Consider the following 17686-nt stretch of genomic DNA (forward strand, 5'->3'; position numbering starts at 1 on the left):
TTAAAAATAAAAGCATAGTCAGGGTATTAGGCCATGCCTGAGGGCCTGATGCCCAAGTGAGTCCAGCTAGTGCTATGGCCACAGGGAGCCAGTGACCCCTGGGGCTAACCATGAGAGCCCTTGGCAAAGTGAGGAGACCCAATTGGGACCTCTCTCTACCGTGGGCCCTGCCCACTGCCTTATTTGCTCAGAAGCTCTGCTGCTGTGAGGACCTGGTTCCGGGGTCTGGGTCACCAGAGAGGGCTCCAGTCATTCTGGCCAGCACTAAAACCAGTCACAGAGGCTGACGCTTTCAGGACTAAGATCAAAGGTCTTAATCCAGCTTTCCGAGGCATTCACTGTCTGGCTCCTGCTGACTTCTTGGCCCCAGTTTTCCACTCTCCACAGCCCTTCACTTCAGAAAGGCCATTTCCTCTTAATTTTCCCCGTACCCATGATGCATCCTTCTCCTCATTTTCCAAACTTTCTCATCCTCTACTCCAAAAATATCTTTTTTGTTGTTCCAAGCATATGGATGAGGCTGACAAAACTGGTGATAGTATTGATGGAACTGCTATAAATGCCAGGGTAATAGCAATAACAATAGCTACCATTTATTTTGCATTTACCTCATGCTGTTTAAATACATTGATCCCATTTAATCTATATAGCTCATCTGTGGGCAGATACTAGTGTCCATCTTTACAGATAAAAGATCTAAGGATCAAAGAGGCGAAGTAAAATTTCCAAGGTCCCCTCATCAATAAATGGTGGAAACAGCTGGGCACAGTGGCTCACGCCTGTAATCCCAGCACTTTGGGAGGCCAAAGCAGGTGGATCACCTGAGGTCAGGAGTTCGAGACCAGCCTGGCCAACATGGCGAAACCCTGTCTCTACTAAAAATACAAAAATTAGCCGGGCGTGGTGGCAGGCACTTGTAATCTCAGCTACTCAGGAGGCTGAGGCAGGAGAGTTGCTTCAACCCGGGAGGCAGAGGTTGCAGTGAGCCAAGATCGCACCACTGCACTCCAGCCTGGGTGACAAGAGCAAAACTCTGTCTCAAAAAAAAAAGATGGAAACAAACTTCAAACCCAAGTCTGTCTGTGCAGCTCACAAAGAACTTTCATATTCGTGACCTCCCCAGACTGGCGAGGATGGCTGCGCAGGTGTGATCAGCCCTCATTCTAGCTGAGGACTCTGAGTCTGGTTGCTGGTAAATGGTAGTGGGGGAGGGAGTCTATTATAAGAATCCAGGTCTCCGGAATTCTAAGATGCAGAAGACATTCATTATGCTCGCAGACTTATCATGGCTGTCTTAATGTGAATTCAAGCCAATCCGGGATTCAGAATTTTATCTACTCCCTTAAGTGCAATTGTGAATTCATCAGTGCCCAGGAAAGGCACTGATGGAAAATGTCACACTGTGAATGGAATGTCAGATATGTGTATGTGTGTGTGTGATATACGCAAATATCTAAAACAGTCTCATGAAGAAGCATCTGCCAAGAAGCTGGGCATAAAGAAATTTAAGATTAAATTTAAGGAGGAATATACAGTTTTGCTTCTTTTTCTAAAAATACAAATAAGTAAAACCCACTCAGGTTCGATGAATGGGGAATAGAAGTCACCCCATTGTAAAGGTGTGACCTTTGACCCCAATTGTAGGGAACTTAAACTACATCCCTGAGGAGTCCTGTGTTCTAGAGTGGATGTGATGATAAGCCAGTGAACAGTGATTATTCATAAGTCTGAATGGATTGTCTTCCCATGCTGCAGTTCTGGACCATGGCTGATCTATTTCTTGCTTACAGAACACTCATGAGCCATGAATTCGTTGTGTTGGACTCCCAAGGCAGGCCCAGCCCTGTGGTTCACCTCTTCCCTACATGTCTGTACAAACATATTTGGTTCATTGTTTACTTAGACTTGGCAACTTCCTGTCAATGTCCCAGGAGAAGCATAAAGCAGACCAGAAGTGGAATGAGTTAGTTTGTTTGTTTGTTTGCTTTTGAGACGGAGTCTCACTCTGTTGCCCAGGCTAGAGTGCAGTGGCACAATCTTGTCTCACTACAACCTCCACCTTCTGGGTTCAAGCGATTCTCCTGCCTCAGGCTCCCAATTAGCTGGGATTACAGGAGCATGCCACCACGCCCAGCTAATTTTTGTGTTTTTAGTAGAGATGGGGTTTCATCATATTGGCCAGGTTGGTCTTGAACTCCTGACCTCAAGTGATCCACCCACCTTGGCCTCCCAAAGTGGTAGGATTACAGGCGTGAGCCACCAATTGTAGTACAATTTGAAGTCAGGTAGTGTGATACCTCCAGGTTTGTTCTTTCTGCTTAGTATTGCTTTGGCTATGTGAGCCCTTTTGTGATGCCATATGCATTTTAGGATTTTTTTTCTAGTTCTGTGAATAATGATGATGGTATTTTGATGGAATTGCATTTAATCTGTAGATTGCTTTGGGCAGTATGGTCATTTTCACAATGTTGACTCTTCCCATCATGAGCATGGAATGTGTTTACCTTTGTTTGTGTCATCTATGATTTCTTTCAGCAGTGTTTTTGTTTTCCTCATAGAGATCTTATACCTCCTTGGAATTGAACCATAGTTTTAAATGCACTTTTTAAGTTTGATAGTTAAGGAAATAGTGTTGTGAATTATTTTAAAGTAATGACTCTTCCAAAGCAATTAGCACCTAAATTTTTTTGTAACAGTTTTATTGAGATATCACATACTTTACAATTCATCAATTTTAAGTGTGCAATTCAATGGTTTTTAGTACATTTACAGAATTGTGTGACTGTCATCACAATCAGTTTTAGTAAATTTTTATAATCCCCCAAAGAAACTTTGTATTTGTTAGCTATCATTCCCCAATCTCCTCACGCCACCTCCCAGTCCTAGGCAACCACTAATCTTCTTTCCATCTTCATAGATTTGTCTGTTCTGGACATTTCCTATATATGGAATCATAGAATATGTGGTCTTTTGTGACTGGCTTCTTTCATTTTGCATAATGTTTTTCAGTTTCATCCATGTTGTGGCATGTATGAGTGCTTCATTCCTTTTTATGACAAATAAGATGCCATTGTATTGACATGTTACATTTTGTTTAGCCATCAGTTGATGGACACTAGGTTCTTTCCACTTTTACGCTATTATGAATAATGCAGATATAAACATTCACAGGCAAGTTTATGTGTAAACACATGCTTTCAGTTCTCTTGGGTATACACCTAGGAATGTGTTAAAATAGTTAATTGGGAGGCTATTAGGCTGAGACAGCTCCAGCACATTGGGTTCCTATGTAAGCAAACCAAAACCCAATTCAATGTAAACAGTAAATGAAACTAAAGCTTAACCAATCAGAAGCCACCAACTAACCTCTCACTAAGGACTTTCCACCTTAACCAATTAAATATTTTCATTGTCTTGCTTCCACAAACACCTTATAAAAGTTTCCTCTTGCACGCCTTTACTGAACTGCTTGTGGTCTGGTACTGCTGAATTCATGAATCACTGAATGCTCAAATAAACTCATTAAAATTTTCATGTGTCTCAGTATTTATTTATTTAGACAGGGTTTCACTCAGTCACCCAAGATGGAGTACAGTGGCATGATCTCAGCTCACTGCAGCCTCTGCCTCCCAGGCTCAAGCAGTCCTCCCACCTCAGCCTCCTGGGTGGGAGGAGTACCTGGTACCACAGGTGCGTGCCACCATGTCCGGTTAATTTTTGTATTTTTGTAGAGACAGGGTTTTGCCATGTCACCCAGACTGGTCTCAAACTCTTGAGCTCAAGCAATCCTCCTGCCTTAGCTTCCCAAAGTACTGGGATTACAGGCATAAGCCACCATGCCCTGGCCCTCAGTTTGTTTTTAACAAGTGGAATTGCTGGGTCAAATGATAACCCTGTGTTTACCTTTTGAAGGAACTGCCAGACTGTTTTCCGAAGTAGATCCACCATTCTACATTCCCACCAGCAGCGTGTGGAACTTTTGCTTCCTCCACATTCTCACTAACACTTGTTATCTGCTTTTTTGAGGAAAGCCATCATAGTGGATGATATGGTTTGGCTGTGTCCCCACCCACATCTCATCTTGAATTCTCATGTGTTGTGGGAGGGACCTGGTGGGAGGTAATTGAGTCATTGGGGGCAGGTCTTTCCCATGCTGTTCTCGTGATAGCAAATAAGTCTCACAAGATCTGATGGTATTATAAGGGGGAGTTTCCCCGCCCAATCTCTCTCTTTGCCTGCCGCCATCCACCTAAGATGCTACTTGCTCCTCCTTGCCTTCTGCCATGATTGTGAGGCCTCCCCAGTCATGTGGACTGTAAGCCATTAAGCCTCTTTCTTTTGTAAATTGTCCAGTCTCAGGTATGTCTTTATCAGCAGCATGAAAATGGACTAATACAGTGGATGTAAAATAGTATCTCATTGTGGTTTTTATTTGCATTTCTTTGACGGTTGTGCTGAACCTCTTTTCATGTGGTTGTATATTTGGACAAATGTCTATTGAGATTCTTTGCCCACTTTTTAATTGGGTTTGTCTTATTGTTGAGTTTTAAGAGCTCTATATATTCTAGAATACAAGTCCCTTAACAAATATATGATTTGCAAATATTTTCTTCCATTGAGTGTGTTGTCTTTCACTTTCTGGATAGTGTCCTCTGTAGCACAGAATTTTTAATGTTGATGAATTTCTATTTATTTTTTTCTTTTGTTGTTCATACTTTTGATGTCATATCTCACAAACCATTGCCAAATTCAAGGTAATGAAGATTCACCCCTGTGTTTTCTTCTAAGAGTTTTTTATCTCTCAAATTTAGGTATTTGATCCATTTTTAGTAAATTAGGAGTCCAAGTTCATTCTTTTGCATGTGGATATCTAGTCCCAGCACCATTTGTTGAAAAGACTCTTCTTTCTCTGATTGAATTATTTTGGCACTTTTGTTGGACATCAGTTGACTGTAAACGTAAGAATTTCTGGATGCTTGGTTCTATTCTACTGATCTATATGTTGTTGTTTTTTTTTTTTCTCAGCACTTTTTCTATTATTATTATTATTATAATACTTTAGGTTTTATGGTACATTTGCACAATGTGCAGGTAAGTTACATATGTATACATGTGCCATGCTGGTGTGCTGCACCCACTAACTCGTCATCTAGCATTAGGTATATCTCCCAATGCTATCCCTCCCCCCTCCCCCCACCCCACAACATGTTTATCTTAATGCCAGTACCACACTGTCTTGATTACTGTAGATTTACAGGTTTTGAAATCAGAAGTTTGAGTCCTCCAATTTTGTTCTTCTTTTTCTGTATCATTTTGGCTATTCTCGGTATTTTGAGTTTCTATGTGAATATTAGAATTAATTTGCCCATTTTTGCAAAGAAGCCAGCTGGGGGGCAGGGGGTAGTTGTGTGTGCTGATAGGGATTCTGTTAAATCTGTAGATCAGTTTGGGGAGTATTGCCATCTTAACAATATTTGGTCTTCTGATCCATGAACATGAGATGTCTGTCCATTTTTTTACATTGTCTAACATTTTTCAACAGTGTTTTGTAGTTTATAAAGTATAAGTTTTGTACTTCTTTTATTAACTTCCTAAGTATTTTATTCTTTTTTATTATATTAATAAATGGAATTGTTTTCTTAATTTCATTTTTGGATTGTTCATTGCCAGTGTATAGAAATACAATTGATTTGGCTGGGCACGGTGGCTCACGTCTGTAATCCCAACACTTTGGGGGGCCGAGGTGGATGGATCACCTGAGGTCAGGAGTTCAAGACCAGCCTGACCAACATGGTGAAACCCTGTCTCTACTAAAAATACAAAAATTAGCTGGGTGTGGTGGCGGGTGCCTGTAGTCCCAGCTACACGGGAGGCTGAGACAGGTGAATCACTTGAACCTGCGAGGTGGAGGTTGCAGTGAGCCGAGATCATGCCACTGCATTCCAGCCTGGGCGACAGAGCAAGGATTCGTCTCAAAAATAAAAATAAAAATAAATACAATTTATTTGTATATAAATTGTCATTGTATACTGCAATTTTGCTGAACTTGGTTATTAGTTCTAATAGTTTTTTCATGGATTCCTTAGGATTTTCTATATATAAGATCATATCATCTGCAAATACAGTTTTTCTTCATCTTTTACAATCTGAAAGCCTTTATTTCATTTTCTTATACCCTAAATCTTAAAAAATAAATCTTAATGTTCATTTTTTGTTTGCTTAAAGCAAAGTTCAGTATCAATTATATCTCAATAAAGCTGTTTTTAAGGAAACATTTTAACTTCCCTTAAAACCATCACATTTGTGTGTGGGGGAAGGTGGGAGGGAAGCTGTTAATACGTTGGCCCATTTCCTTCTAAGTTTTTTTTTCTAGGTATATTTGGATGCTTAGCCATAAATATAATTGGACTCATATTGTATAGATATTTTAGTCCTGTTCTCAGGAACTCAATGCACAGTCAAGCTGTTCTCAGGATTAAGAGGCTTTATGAACATTAAAAACAAAATCTTAGCCCTATTGAATGACAGTGTCCTGGAACAGGAGGCAGTGGAGAGGCTGAGTGCAGCTACAGACAGAGCACCCCTACTCCTGCGGGGTGGGGGGGTTGTCCCATGGCCTCGGGGACAGCACAGCACCCAAGTCCCTGCGTCTCTCTCATGGGAGAAAATGAAGGTCACACAGGCCGCCTGGATTTCTTGGGCTCTTTTACATGTCTAAATACCTCTAAATGTCTGGTTTTTCTGCTATTCTTTAATCCTTAGATAAGGGTTCAGAGCCTGTGCTTCCAAGATGACTTTGGGACCAGGGTGTGCGAGGAGGTAGGAAGGCATGGCCCCTGCACGAGGCCTGGCTGGGAAACACCGCTGTGATCACATCGTTCATCACTCACTGCTGACCACCTGACAGTTTTCCAGGACCAAGCCTCCTGCACTGTGTGATTCTGGGAACATCTCCTCTGGCTCACAAGGTCTGAAAAGCAAACCAGTCAGCTATGGTATGGAAAACAGTTTTTACTGCCAGAGTTTTTCCCAGCAGGTTCTTATGTGACTTGTTTGTGCTTCTGCTTGGCCCTAATCAGTTCATGTTCTGGGCAAATGCACTCGCTAAATATTATTTCAGCAGATGTAACATTTACATTTTCCAATGTCAATAAGAAGGCTTCAAAAGCAGGATTTTTTGTAGGGGCAAAATATTACATTGTCTGATTAGATCATAATAGATTTAACCAGTTCCTCCAAAAAGAGACTAGAATCTCTTTGATGGCCACAAGCACTGAGTTCTTAATGTACTTCCTTGGATAAGGCTGTGTGTCACCAGCAATGGTGGCCAGCACTAAAGCTATCCCCCATCTTTCCAACAAGGACAATTCACAGACAAGCCCCATCACTTAAAGACATGGCCAGGGCTGCCCAGGGTGAGGTCTGGCCCTCAGTTCTGGTTCTTCTGTAAAATTCACAAAGCCTGATAGTGTTTGGCCACAGAAAAAGAGAGAGTTTTCCCAGTGGGACATGTTAGGGTTGAACACTTTAAAGAGAACAATTTACTTCTAATATCAATTCTGAAGGAAAGCAGTAAGGAAATTCCTGTCAGACCTAGGCTGCTTATATTTACAGGAACCTACGCGATTGCCAGGCGACCCACACAAATCCATCCAGGTGCCAGAGTATGAGTCAACACTGGTAACTCAACATGGACAGAAGGGCAGACACAGGCCTGGAAATCGCTCCATGTGCCTAATGAATTCCCCACAGCCTCATGGCATTGCTTGTAGGTTTCACGGCATCTGGACAGACCCTCTGGGGCTTCTGCCCACCATTTTTGCCTGGCTCTCACCTCTGTGGGCCACCTCTGCAGAGAACTGTGCTTGTCATCCTCCCAGCCTCGGAACACTATCATCACTGACAGGGCACGTGACCCCTCTTCTGGCTTTTTTTTTTTTTTGCTTATGATTCCTTTTGCTCCCATACCCATCTCCTCACCAGTATGTTTGAGATGTATCCCTGGATGTGTGCCTCCTCATGGCTGCCTGGTGTCACTGTGTGTATATTTTATATTTGCATTTTACTCGGCTTTAGTCCTGGCTCGTTCTACTTCTTACTTGCTGCTGCTGCTGCTGCTGTGTGTGTGTGTGTGTGTGTGTGTGTGTGTGTATGTGTGTGTATAGTTTGTGACTCCTCAGGCCTCTGCCCATTTGATGTCGAGAACATCAAAACCACAATATGAAAATCACTTGAGCAGTTTTGTCTGGCACTGACTTGCTGAGATCCCAAGACCTAGGCCAGTGTTATCCATGTTCTTCCCAAGGGGCCGGTCACATCAAATGTGTTGTCCTCTGGTTTATTTTGAACGGATTCCTTCTCCTACCCACTAAGACTGGCACGTATTTAAAATCAGTCACATGAGGACTCCTCCTATGGATTCCACAAGAACCTTGGGGGGGGGCTGGGGTTACACAGCCCTGAAAAGGTCCTCCAGTGGTCCAGATCTGGGGTCCCAGGTCAGGGCAGCTCCCCATATCTGGCAGGGAAGTTGCACACCACCTGGGCAGCGCTGCAGCCTCACCCACAGCACTCACTCCTGGGCCACCCCTCTGCATCTGGCAGGGCAGTGCCAAGGAGAAGGGCTCCAGGCCACCTCCGCCCTCCTCACTGGGCCTGTGCAGGCCCCACAGTACGCAACAGCTGACCTCTCCTCAGAGGCCATGCTGAGGGGAAGGCTGGTTCTCTCCAGTACTCAGGAGACAGATAACAGCCTCAGGCCACCACCCCTTTTCAAGTCTCCACAACACAAGGCATCCATTCTGCCTCTTTTTGCCATGACAGGGCATCAGCCTTAAAACCACAAGGCCATCTTCATTCCTACTTTTGGCTATAAGTGGGGCTGGAACAGGGGTCAAGACCTTGAACAGGAAAGTCTGGCTCTTTTCCTGGAAGAAGGAAAATACCTTTCATTTTTTCCCTAATAAACCACAAACCCACTCTTCTGCCCCCACCCAACAAGGATTACCAGAGCACTTAAACAAAAACCCCTGAACTAAACAACCAAAATTTCACAGTCGCTCACCCAGCAACCTGCCACACTAACATTTATTGAGCTTATACTGCATCCTACATGCTCTGCTAGGCGCTTGGTAGATATAATCTCATTTTATCTTCACCACAATGCCATGAGGTAGAGACAATCATCTGTGTTCTCCAAATAAGAAATTTGACTCTTAAAAAAACAAGTTAGGGAACTGTCTCAGGATCGAGTGAGAACTGGCACCTACCTGATGCACATGGTTGAGATTCATATAAATTATCTGGGTGGAATAGACTTTTAGAACCTGATGCCCTATTAGAAAGTCGCGTCCACCTGCAAAGTCTTCCTCTCAGTAAGCAAGTATGGCCTCACTGGATTATTCCAGCATGCACTGCCTGCCCCTCCCAGGGGATGTGCTCAAAACCTGGCTCTGGGAATTCATCCTGTGGTTGTCTTGTCCTGTGCTGTCCTCACTGCCTTCTTCAGACTGGGCAGACCCAAGCTCTTTCAGAAAATGTTGTCAGGTTGGCCACGCAGAAATTCATATCCTTCTTCTCCCTCCTCTCATTTTGAGGGGATTGTTGCTTTTTAGCCATAGGAACTTCTAGTAAAGGGAAGGCCCTAGCAGTGGACATCCAGCAGTGGATAGCCACAGACTGTCCCGCACCCCTGCAGTTGAGAGGCTCCCAGGTGCTGCTGAGGTCCCCTGCAGGCCAGGTTTGATGACTTTGACTCTCTGCGGGTCTCACTTCTTTTGAGGACAAACTAGCTAGTGACTGTTCCGGGCCAACTGTGGCCATGGAAGCCAGAGCATCACGCATCTGCTGCATGTTTCCATCTACGGAAAATTAATTCCAAAAAACAGACTTTTTTTTTAAGACCGACTCTCACTCTATCACCCAGGCTGGAATGCAATGGCACAATCCTGGCTCAGTACAACCTCCGCCTCCTGGGTTCAAGTGATTCTCGTGCCTCAACCTCCTGGGTAGCTGGGATTACAGGTGCGTGCCACCACGCCAGGCTAATTTTTGTATTTTTAGTAGAGACAGGGTTTCACCATGTTGGCAAGGCTGGTATCAAACTCCTGACCTCAGTGATCCTCTCGCCTTGGCCTCCCAAAGTGCTGGGATTACAGGCCTGAGCCACTGTGCCCAGCCTGAAAAAAAAAAAAAAACAGACTCTTTATGAATCCATTTGTAAAGGCATAACATTGGTACATTTCTTTGCCGCAGGGATGCCAATGACTAGGCCAGCCACCTTGAACATGGGAAAGGTGTTTCACATCAATGGCACGAGAGATCTTTGAGCAGTAGGTGGGGAATACACCATTTCAGTCTGATGAGTAGAGAAACTGGCAAAGAGAGGAGGGAAAACTTGCTTTTCTTATCAGAGCTGGAGAGCAGAACCTGGTCTCATGATTTTTTCCCCAGATGAGGTTTGTCCACCTGGTACTGCAAAGACCTGCACCAAGTTCATGACCCTCAAAACGTCTTTTACTTCTTAAAATCCAAAAACGTTGATCTAGCCCCAGGAGTTTACTGCCTCTGCAGCTGCTGACGCCAGGGCTCCCCGGTGGGAAGGGCCTGATTCTGGGGCTGCACTGCCCCCTGGTGCCCACTGGGAGTTATGTCCCCAGCTCTCCCACCTGATAGGGCAGTCGGGGCCCATACTTGCTTCTTCTGCCTCATCTTCCTCACATACACACTCCTCTAAATGGACAGAAGGTGACAGGGCACAGGGAGGGGCCTCAAAGGCCTCCACTCACACCCCCATTCCCATAACCAGACTACCTACCAGACAGTGTTGACATATTTTTATTAATTTATTTATATTTTTGGAGAGATAGGGTCTTGCCCAGGCTGGACTTGAATTGCTGGGCTCAAGCCATTCGCCTGTCCCAGCCTCCTGAGTAGCTGGGACCAAAAGGCTGTCCATGTGGTCAAATTAAGCATGGTGAGCCCAGTGTGTGCAGTCACAACCCATGGAGGTCCTTCCATGAGTGTCTGTCAAACCCAAGCTGACACTGCCTTTCTCCAGAGAGGTCCCACATCCACCAAGGACATGATGAGGTCACTGGGGACTCTTAATCCAGTGCTCCACTTCCAATGGTCAGGCTGATGTTCTGAGGACAGGCCTGTATCTTCCCCCTCTGCAGCCATCAGGGAGTTGATGCCGTCTGTTGTCCTTGACCACTACCCAAAATGGGAACCCCTAGGGTGATCTGTCATCCCTTGTGCTGACGCCAACCCTAGCTTCTCCCTGGCCCAGTCCCACCCCTCCCCAGCATTCCCATCTGTGCCCTGCACTCTGCCCTGCACCCCATCTCACAGTCAGCAAACTCCAGACTGAAGGGCTCTCCCACCTTCTCCTCTCTCTGGCTCTTCTCATGCCCTGGCCTCCCTGTGATGTTCAGGCCCTGGTGAGAGTAAGTGAGAAGCTGGAGAAGGGACTGACCCCCATGCAAGCTGGCCAGGGCCAGAACAACATGCATAGGGGATGTCAGCCCTGCAAGATGAGCGCCACCACCACCCACCTATCCAATTCAAAAGAAAAACCAGCTTAAACTCTACACAGGTGCAATGAAGGTCAACGAATCCTGGTTTCCCATAAGTGATTTGATGTCTTTTTCTAAAACAGTATCAAACTTCAAGCTTTTTGCCTCCCAAAGCTTTAGCAACCTAAGCGGCATCTGATGTGCCTGTTGGGCAATGCACACAGCTAGGGAGCGGGGAGGTGAGGCCAAGCGTGGGGACCTGGGGCCCTGAGGTGAGGACAGGAATAGGTGAGGACCAGTGGTGGGAGAGGAGAGTGAGCTTGTGCTTTCAGAGGGACAGGGCACAGGGAGGGGCTGCAGTGAAGCAGGGGAAGTCCCTGGAGATGAGGGGACCGTGTTGGCCTGACTCCTGCCCCCCACCTGCTAAGGAGGAGAGAAGGGTCTCTGGGAAGCTACCAGAGTCTCCCTCTTTTTGTGCTGACCTGGGCGGGGAACAGACAGGATGGGATTCTAGAAGAGTCCCTGTCACTCCCTGACTTGGGGAAGCTTGGGACCAGCACCCTAAGGCCCAGATCAGGCCCAGGCCAAAGAAAGCACAGGGAGAAGAATGAGGAAGTTGATGAGTAACCTATGGTGTTCCCAGGGATGTGAGGGGGTGTGAGGGTGCAGCCCCTCCAGGCCCAGGCGCCTGCTGGCTGCTCAGAGGGACGCTGCGCCTCACTGGTCCTGCTGGGTTTGCGATGGGCTCAAATCCTGTGCCTTCCATTTGCACGACTCCAGTTAAGTCATTCAATTGCCCCTGGCCTAAGAGAGGTGAATGGGAGGTAGAGGAGTAAACGCAATGGGTTTTCACTATTTTTTAAATTATGGGAAACAATATATCATATAAAATTTGCCATGTAACCAATGTTTAACTTACAATTCAGTAGCAGGCATGACATTTCCCCAAACAGAAACTCTGTACCTATTAAGCAATAACTTTCTATTTTCCTCTCCCTCCAGCCCCGGGTAAGCTGTAACCTACTTTCTGTCCCTGTGAATGTGCCTATTCTAGATATTTCATTGTGAACTCATGCAGTATTTGTCCTTTCGTGTCTGGCTTCTTTCACTTTTAGCGTAAGTTTTTCCCGGTTCACCCACCTGGCAGCACGCATCAGACTCACATTTTTTAAGGCTAAAGAGCATTCCATAGCAGGGAATACCCACGTTTTGCTTACCGTTCAGCCTGTTAACGGGAGTTTGCTTGCGGCCCCGGGAAACAGTGCGGCACTGCCCCCACTATCCGCGGGGTCCCTGCCTTACTTTTCCAGGACTGCGGGCCACACGGAGATTCTATGCTTAACCCCTGGGGGAAGCACACTCTGTGGACGCTTTCTTCATGCTAGGGTGTAACGTTCTGTTTCAGGAGTCTGTTTCTTTTGTAACGTTCTTAAAACTCTTCCCTAAATAGAGAAAAAGACTAGACGGTCCTGAAGTATTTCTGAAACAAAATAAAATCCGACTGCTGAATGGCGTGGGTCGCAGGGTCGCGCCCCTGAAGCCCCTGGGGGAGCCCACTCCCTGCGACCCGCGAGGAGGTGCTGCCACTTTCTGTGGCAACGGCCTCGGCCGCTGCTGACCCTTGGAGGGTGGCCCTGTGGGTTTCAGCCTCCGGCGACCCCAAGACACCGGAGGCCCCACGGAGAACGGACCCACAGGCGCGGGGCTAGGGGGCGGCTACACGCACGGGGAGCCCCGGGCGGTGCGGAGCGGCGGCCGCCAGGGGGCGCGGAGGAGCCCGCGCCGACCGCAGCCAGGCCCGGGCGCGGCTCCTCAGTCTCCGGTATCCTGGAGTCCACCCGGAGGCGGCCAGCGCAAGTCTCAGCTGGGGCGGGTGACACTTAGAGCCCAGGCCGGGGTCCAGCGCCGCTTTGGACGTGGGGACGGAAGCCTGAAGCTTTGGGTCTTTAATGGGTCCTCAGAAGGGAACACTGATTTTGACCACACCTGATTTTCTGCAGACTGTGACCCTGCGCTAAGAAGGGTCCCTCTCAGAATGCTTCATGCCGTTTTTCTGAGGCCGCGCGGTCCTGGAGGGCAGGAGCATCGTGCACGCGCGTGTCTGATGCAGAGCGGGCACTTGCACCCATGCTCTCAATGTCCTGGAGCTCAGGGAAGGAGGGAGGGATGGAAAAGAATAAGGCTGCCCCACAGTATGGAGGGAGAAGTGAACTGGGAGCCTGAACCCCAAACACGTGGCAATCCTGCAGCTGATTCCATCCAGTCAACCCAAGGATCTATTGGCACCAAAGGGGGCCAGGCCCAGGGACACTGAGGTGACCCCCCTTTGAATTCATTTGAAGGAACATGCAAGCACAACAGCCTGAACTGCGGGCTTTGAACTTAATACAAAATGCAAAGTATATAAATATGAATACATACTTAAAGATAAGGTAGTTAAGAGCTCTATACATGTTTTTAAGTCTTATTAAAAGTTCACTAAATTTCATCACATTTTGGTCATTGTTTACTGTTATTACAGGAGAGTTTCTAGGAAATACACACAAATATTTAGTATAAGGGGCATCAAGGCTGCAAATGACTCAAAAATAGTTCAGACCAATAAGTGTTTTAGCAACCTTTTCATAAATTGTCTGAAATTATGCCAAAATATGAAGTCAAAAGTCCGGGGAAGGGGCATTTGGCAATTTGTTGGGGGTACCAGCAGGAAGCCAGCACTGGGATGAGGGGGAGCGCGTCCTGGGATATAGGGTTTGCATGCATGGCCCATGGAGTAGGGGCCATTGTAAACCTACATCCAGGATGGGCAGCAAGGAGGGATGGAAAGACCTGGAGTCTCATGATGGCCTGCCTGCGTGTGGGGAAGAGGAGTATGGGATGACAGCAACATATCCAAAGCCCCAGGATGGCCCACTTGTTATGCCTGGAGCTAGTACATGAGGTATGGGTGAGTCTGATTCAAAGGCCCAGGTGGGCTGCAGAACTGGCACCTCATTTATCCAGTCCCTAGGGGCAAGGCAGATTTGCAGGATATCAGAGGTAATGTGTGGCTCACAGTGGTTCTCAGTGACCACATCTGTACAACCCTCCTTACTGGGACTGTCAAAGTTCTTCCCTGAGACTTCCAAACTCTAAGGCAGAGGGAGAGATCCCATCCCCTTCTCTGGTCAAGAGACTATAAGGGATGTAAGGTGGTCTTTAGAGAGATCTGGTCTGAGTGGGGAAGAGGCAGGGAAATAAAACATTCTGCATGATGCATCCTGGAAACCTATACAGAGGCTTATGAACCTAAAAATGATATATTTGCTGGCTTTGTTCATGTTGGTACAGAAGCCTATAGAAACACTTGCATATTTAGGCAAGATGTATGTAGAAATATTCACTGTAGCAATTTGTAAAAATGAACAGATGTCTATTACCCAGAAAATGAATAAAATACTGTGGCAGCCACCTTTAGTACGCCCGCTCTTGTACAGCCCCTTCACGCATTGAACAGGACTAAGCTGCATTAGCAATAGCATATTGGGAAATTATGTGTGTGACTCTCAGAGCTGGGTCATAAAAGCCATATGGCTTATGCCTTGCTCTCTCTTGGATTACTTGCTCTGGGAGAAAGCCAGCCACCATGTCACAAGGCCACTCAAGCAGCCCTGTGGAGAGGTCCATGTGGCAAGGGGCTGAGGCCTCTTAACGTCAACTTGCCAGTGATGTCAGTGAGCCATCGTGGAAGCAGATCCCCCAGCTCCATTGAAGCCCACAGTTGACTGTAGCCTCAGCCAACATCTTTACTGCAAGGCACCCTACCAGACCACCCAGCTAAACTGCTTAATTCCTAACCTGCAGAAACTAAGATAACGAATGTTACTATTACAGATTGTTGTGGCTTAAATTTTGTTGCCAGGATTGAGGGGCATTTATTGTGGAACAATGGATAACAAATACAAATGTTACAGAATCACATCGTGATATTTTAGCTTGCTTGTTTTTATAAAGAGGTGGAAATGTCCATGTCATAGCCTTTTCAGGAACTCTAGTTCAGAATCTATGTGAATGCTCTGTATTTGGCACACAGCAAGTACTCCACAAACACTTGTTGCTGCACTTTTCCAATTTTGTTTCCTTCCCTTAGACTTCAAAGTGAGTTATCTCTCCCTTAATAGGCACGTATTTTTCCCAGTTTGAATACTGTCTAAAACATTTGCATTTGGTGGGATGAGTTCATCAGTTCTGACAAGTTGGTGAAAAAAACCTATCTCCTTTTCAGGACATGAGCTATCATCAGGCCAATCATACCTGAATGGAGACTACAGAAAGTGGATTTTTATCAGTGGTTTCCATTCCATCTTCCAAAGCACCTGACTCTTAGGGATGGGGTCTAATTAGGCATTAATGAGATGGAGATTTGAGCAAATGTCAATTTGAGTTCCTGGCACCTCTGCCCAGCAATACAAAGGTCTAAGGGAATATTTCATTTGTGTCTGGGTGAGAGAACTGTGTTCCCAAAATATTGAATACAACATTTAGTTTTGTTTTTTAACTTTATCAGGGTAAGCCAGAGATTTGTATAATCACATTGAGATTTATCCCTATGGAAAAAAAAATTGGACAGCTCCCACTACGTCCCACTGATATATTCCCTGACTTCTGAAACACAGGGAAAACAGCTCACATTAACACCAGGGGCCATACCAGGGTGCTCATTGCTTCACTCACCATTTGCCAAGTTGCTTAAAACTACTGGCTTATCCAAGACACAGGGAACTTTTCTGTGCTACACTAGAGTACAGCGTACATTTAAATATGAAAGAGATCATTAAAAATTCAGAGACAACAGAATTAAATGAGGGGTAAAAAAGTTGTATGCCTTTGCCAGAACAAGTTAGTTTGGTATCCCCATACTTGGGTGACAGCCAGCCCCTCACCCAGGGGAATCTGTGCTCTACTTACATGCAAATCTCCGGGTGAAATGCTGCTCCCTTGCAACACACTTGGACAAAAGGGAGCTAAGCAGGGTGGCCCACCTCGAAGAGAGAACAAAGAGAACAAAAAGGAAGTTTGTTGGTAGTGTCTGACTATCCCCCCTCTGCTAGCCTCCTCATCTATGCCACATCTTCACAAACCTCTGCTCTCAGAGGTGTCAGCTACTGCCTCTTTCCACCCCCACACAGTTTCAGAAAGCCTGAGTGGCATTAGATTTCGGCAGGTCCACAAACAGCATCTAAAAGAGGTTCTGTGTGGCCAATAGGGTTTCAGGCTACCCTTTGAGAGCCTGGCACAGAACAAGGTCTCCTTTCACTTGGCCCTCCTTTGCCAATACAAGGCTGCTTGGCTGGGTCCAGCACCCCATGGGGCAAATGTTCAGGCCAAGACTAGTCATTCTTCCCATGAAGCTTTCAAAGTCTTCTAAAGTTTAGAACACAGGAAATTGTCAGCCTCTATTTTCTGCTGAAAATGGCTGACACTAAACTTTGAACATTCTGTGGATGAATCCCAAATTATGGGAACCAAGTTTGCTTGAAAAGCAGCAGAAGTTTTCATTAAAGATGAGAGACTCTGATAAACCATCTCGGCATTACTTACAAAGAATGATGTATTTTATAACTCCAATTACTAACACCTTTCCTCTTTTGACCAAAATTACCTTATTTCCACGGAAGTAACTCCAAAAGACTATCTCTGTGCACAAAGAAGCAGATCCAGAGACTTACCATGGCACCATGCACATTTCCTAAAAATAAACCGTCACTAAAACTAAGAAATAATACTTTTTGGTCTGTCATGACCCCAGCAGATTGTCACATTCTCGAGGTCTGGACACCTTAACGTGTGCAGTCACAATGTAATCCTCACTCCAAACCAGCAAGGAAGGCATGGGGCCCGTTTTATAGCTGAGGAAACATTCATAGAAGTTACATGCCCAATTCACAGAGTTGGGGTCTAAACTGAGACAATTAGCGTGTCTGGTGCTTTCTGCTTCTCCAGGCTGCCTGGTGGCCAGCTGCCCCTCTTAATCAGGGAGCATCTGCTCTGTGCTAACAACTCTGTAGAAGATCATGCTTCAGAAATGTGGCAGTGTAGCAGACCAGCTACTTGCAAGGCATGAGATTTAAGCACAGGCCCTGGTGTAACTAAGACCAGTTCAAACTCTTGTTCTGCCAGTTACCACCTAT

At 45.8% G+C, this 17686-nt stretch overlaps 1 long non-coding RNA gene across 1 annotated transcript; it reads right to left on the reverse strand.

The window, feature by feature from the left end:
* Positions 1-10646: 10646 nt before the first annotated feature.
* LOC129060336 (uncharacterized) lies at positions 10647-13228 on the reverse strand. Its single transcript, XR_008526946.1, has 3 exons — positions 12734-13228; positions 11385-11438; positions 10647-11214 (listed from the first exon to the last, which is right to left on the reverse strand). It is a non-coding gene; the product is annotated as an uncharacterized LOC129060336 (long non-coding RNA).
* Between the last annotated feature and the right edge of the window lie 4458 nt (positions 13229-17686).

This window comes from Pongo abelii, chromosome 6 (assembly GCF_028885655.2).
Source record: "Pongo abelii isolate AG06213 chromosome 6, NHGRI_mPonAbe1-v2.0_pri, whole genome shotgun sequence".
NCBI classification, from domain to species: Eukaryota; Metazoa; Chordata; class Mammalia; order Primates; family Hominidae; genus Pongo; species Pongo abelii.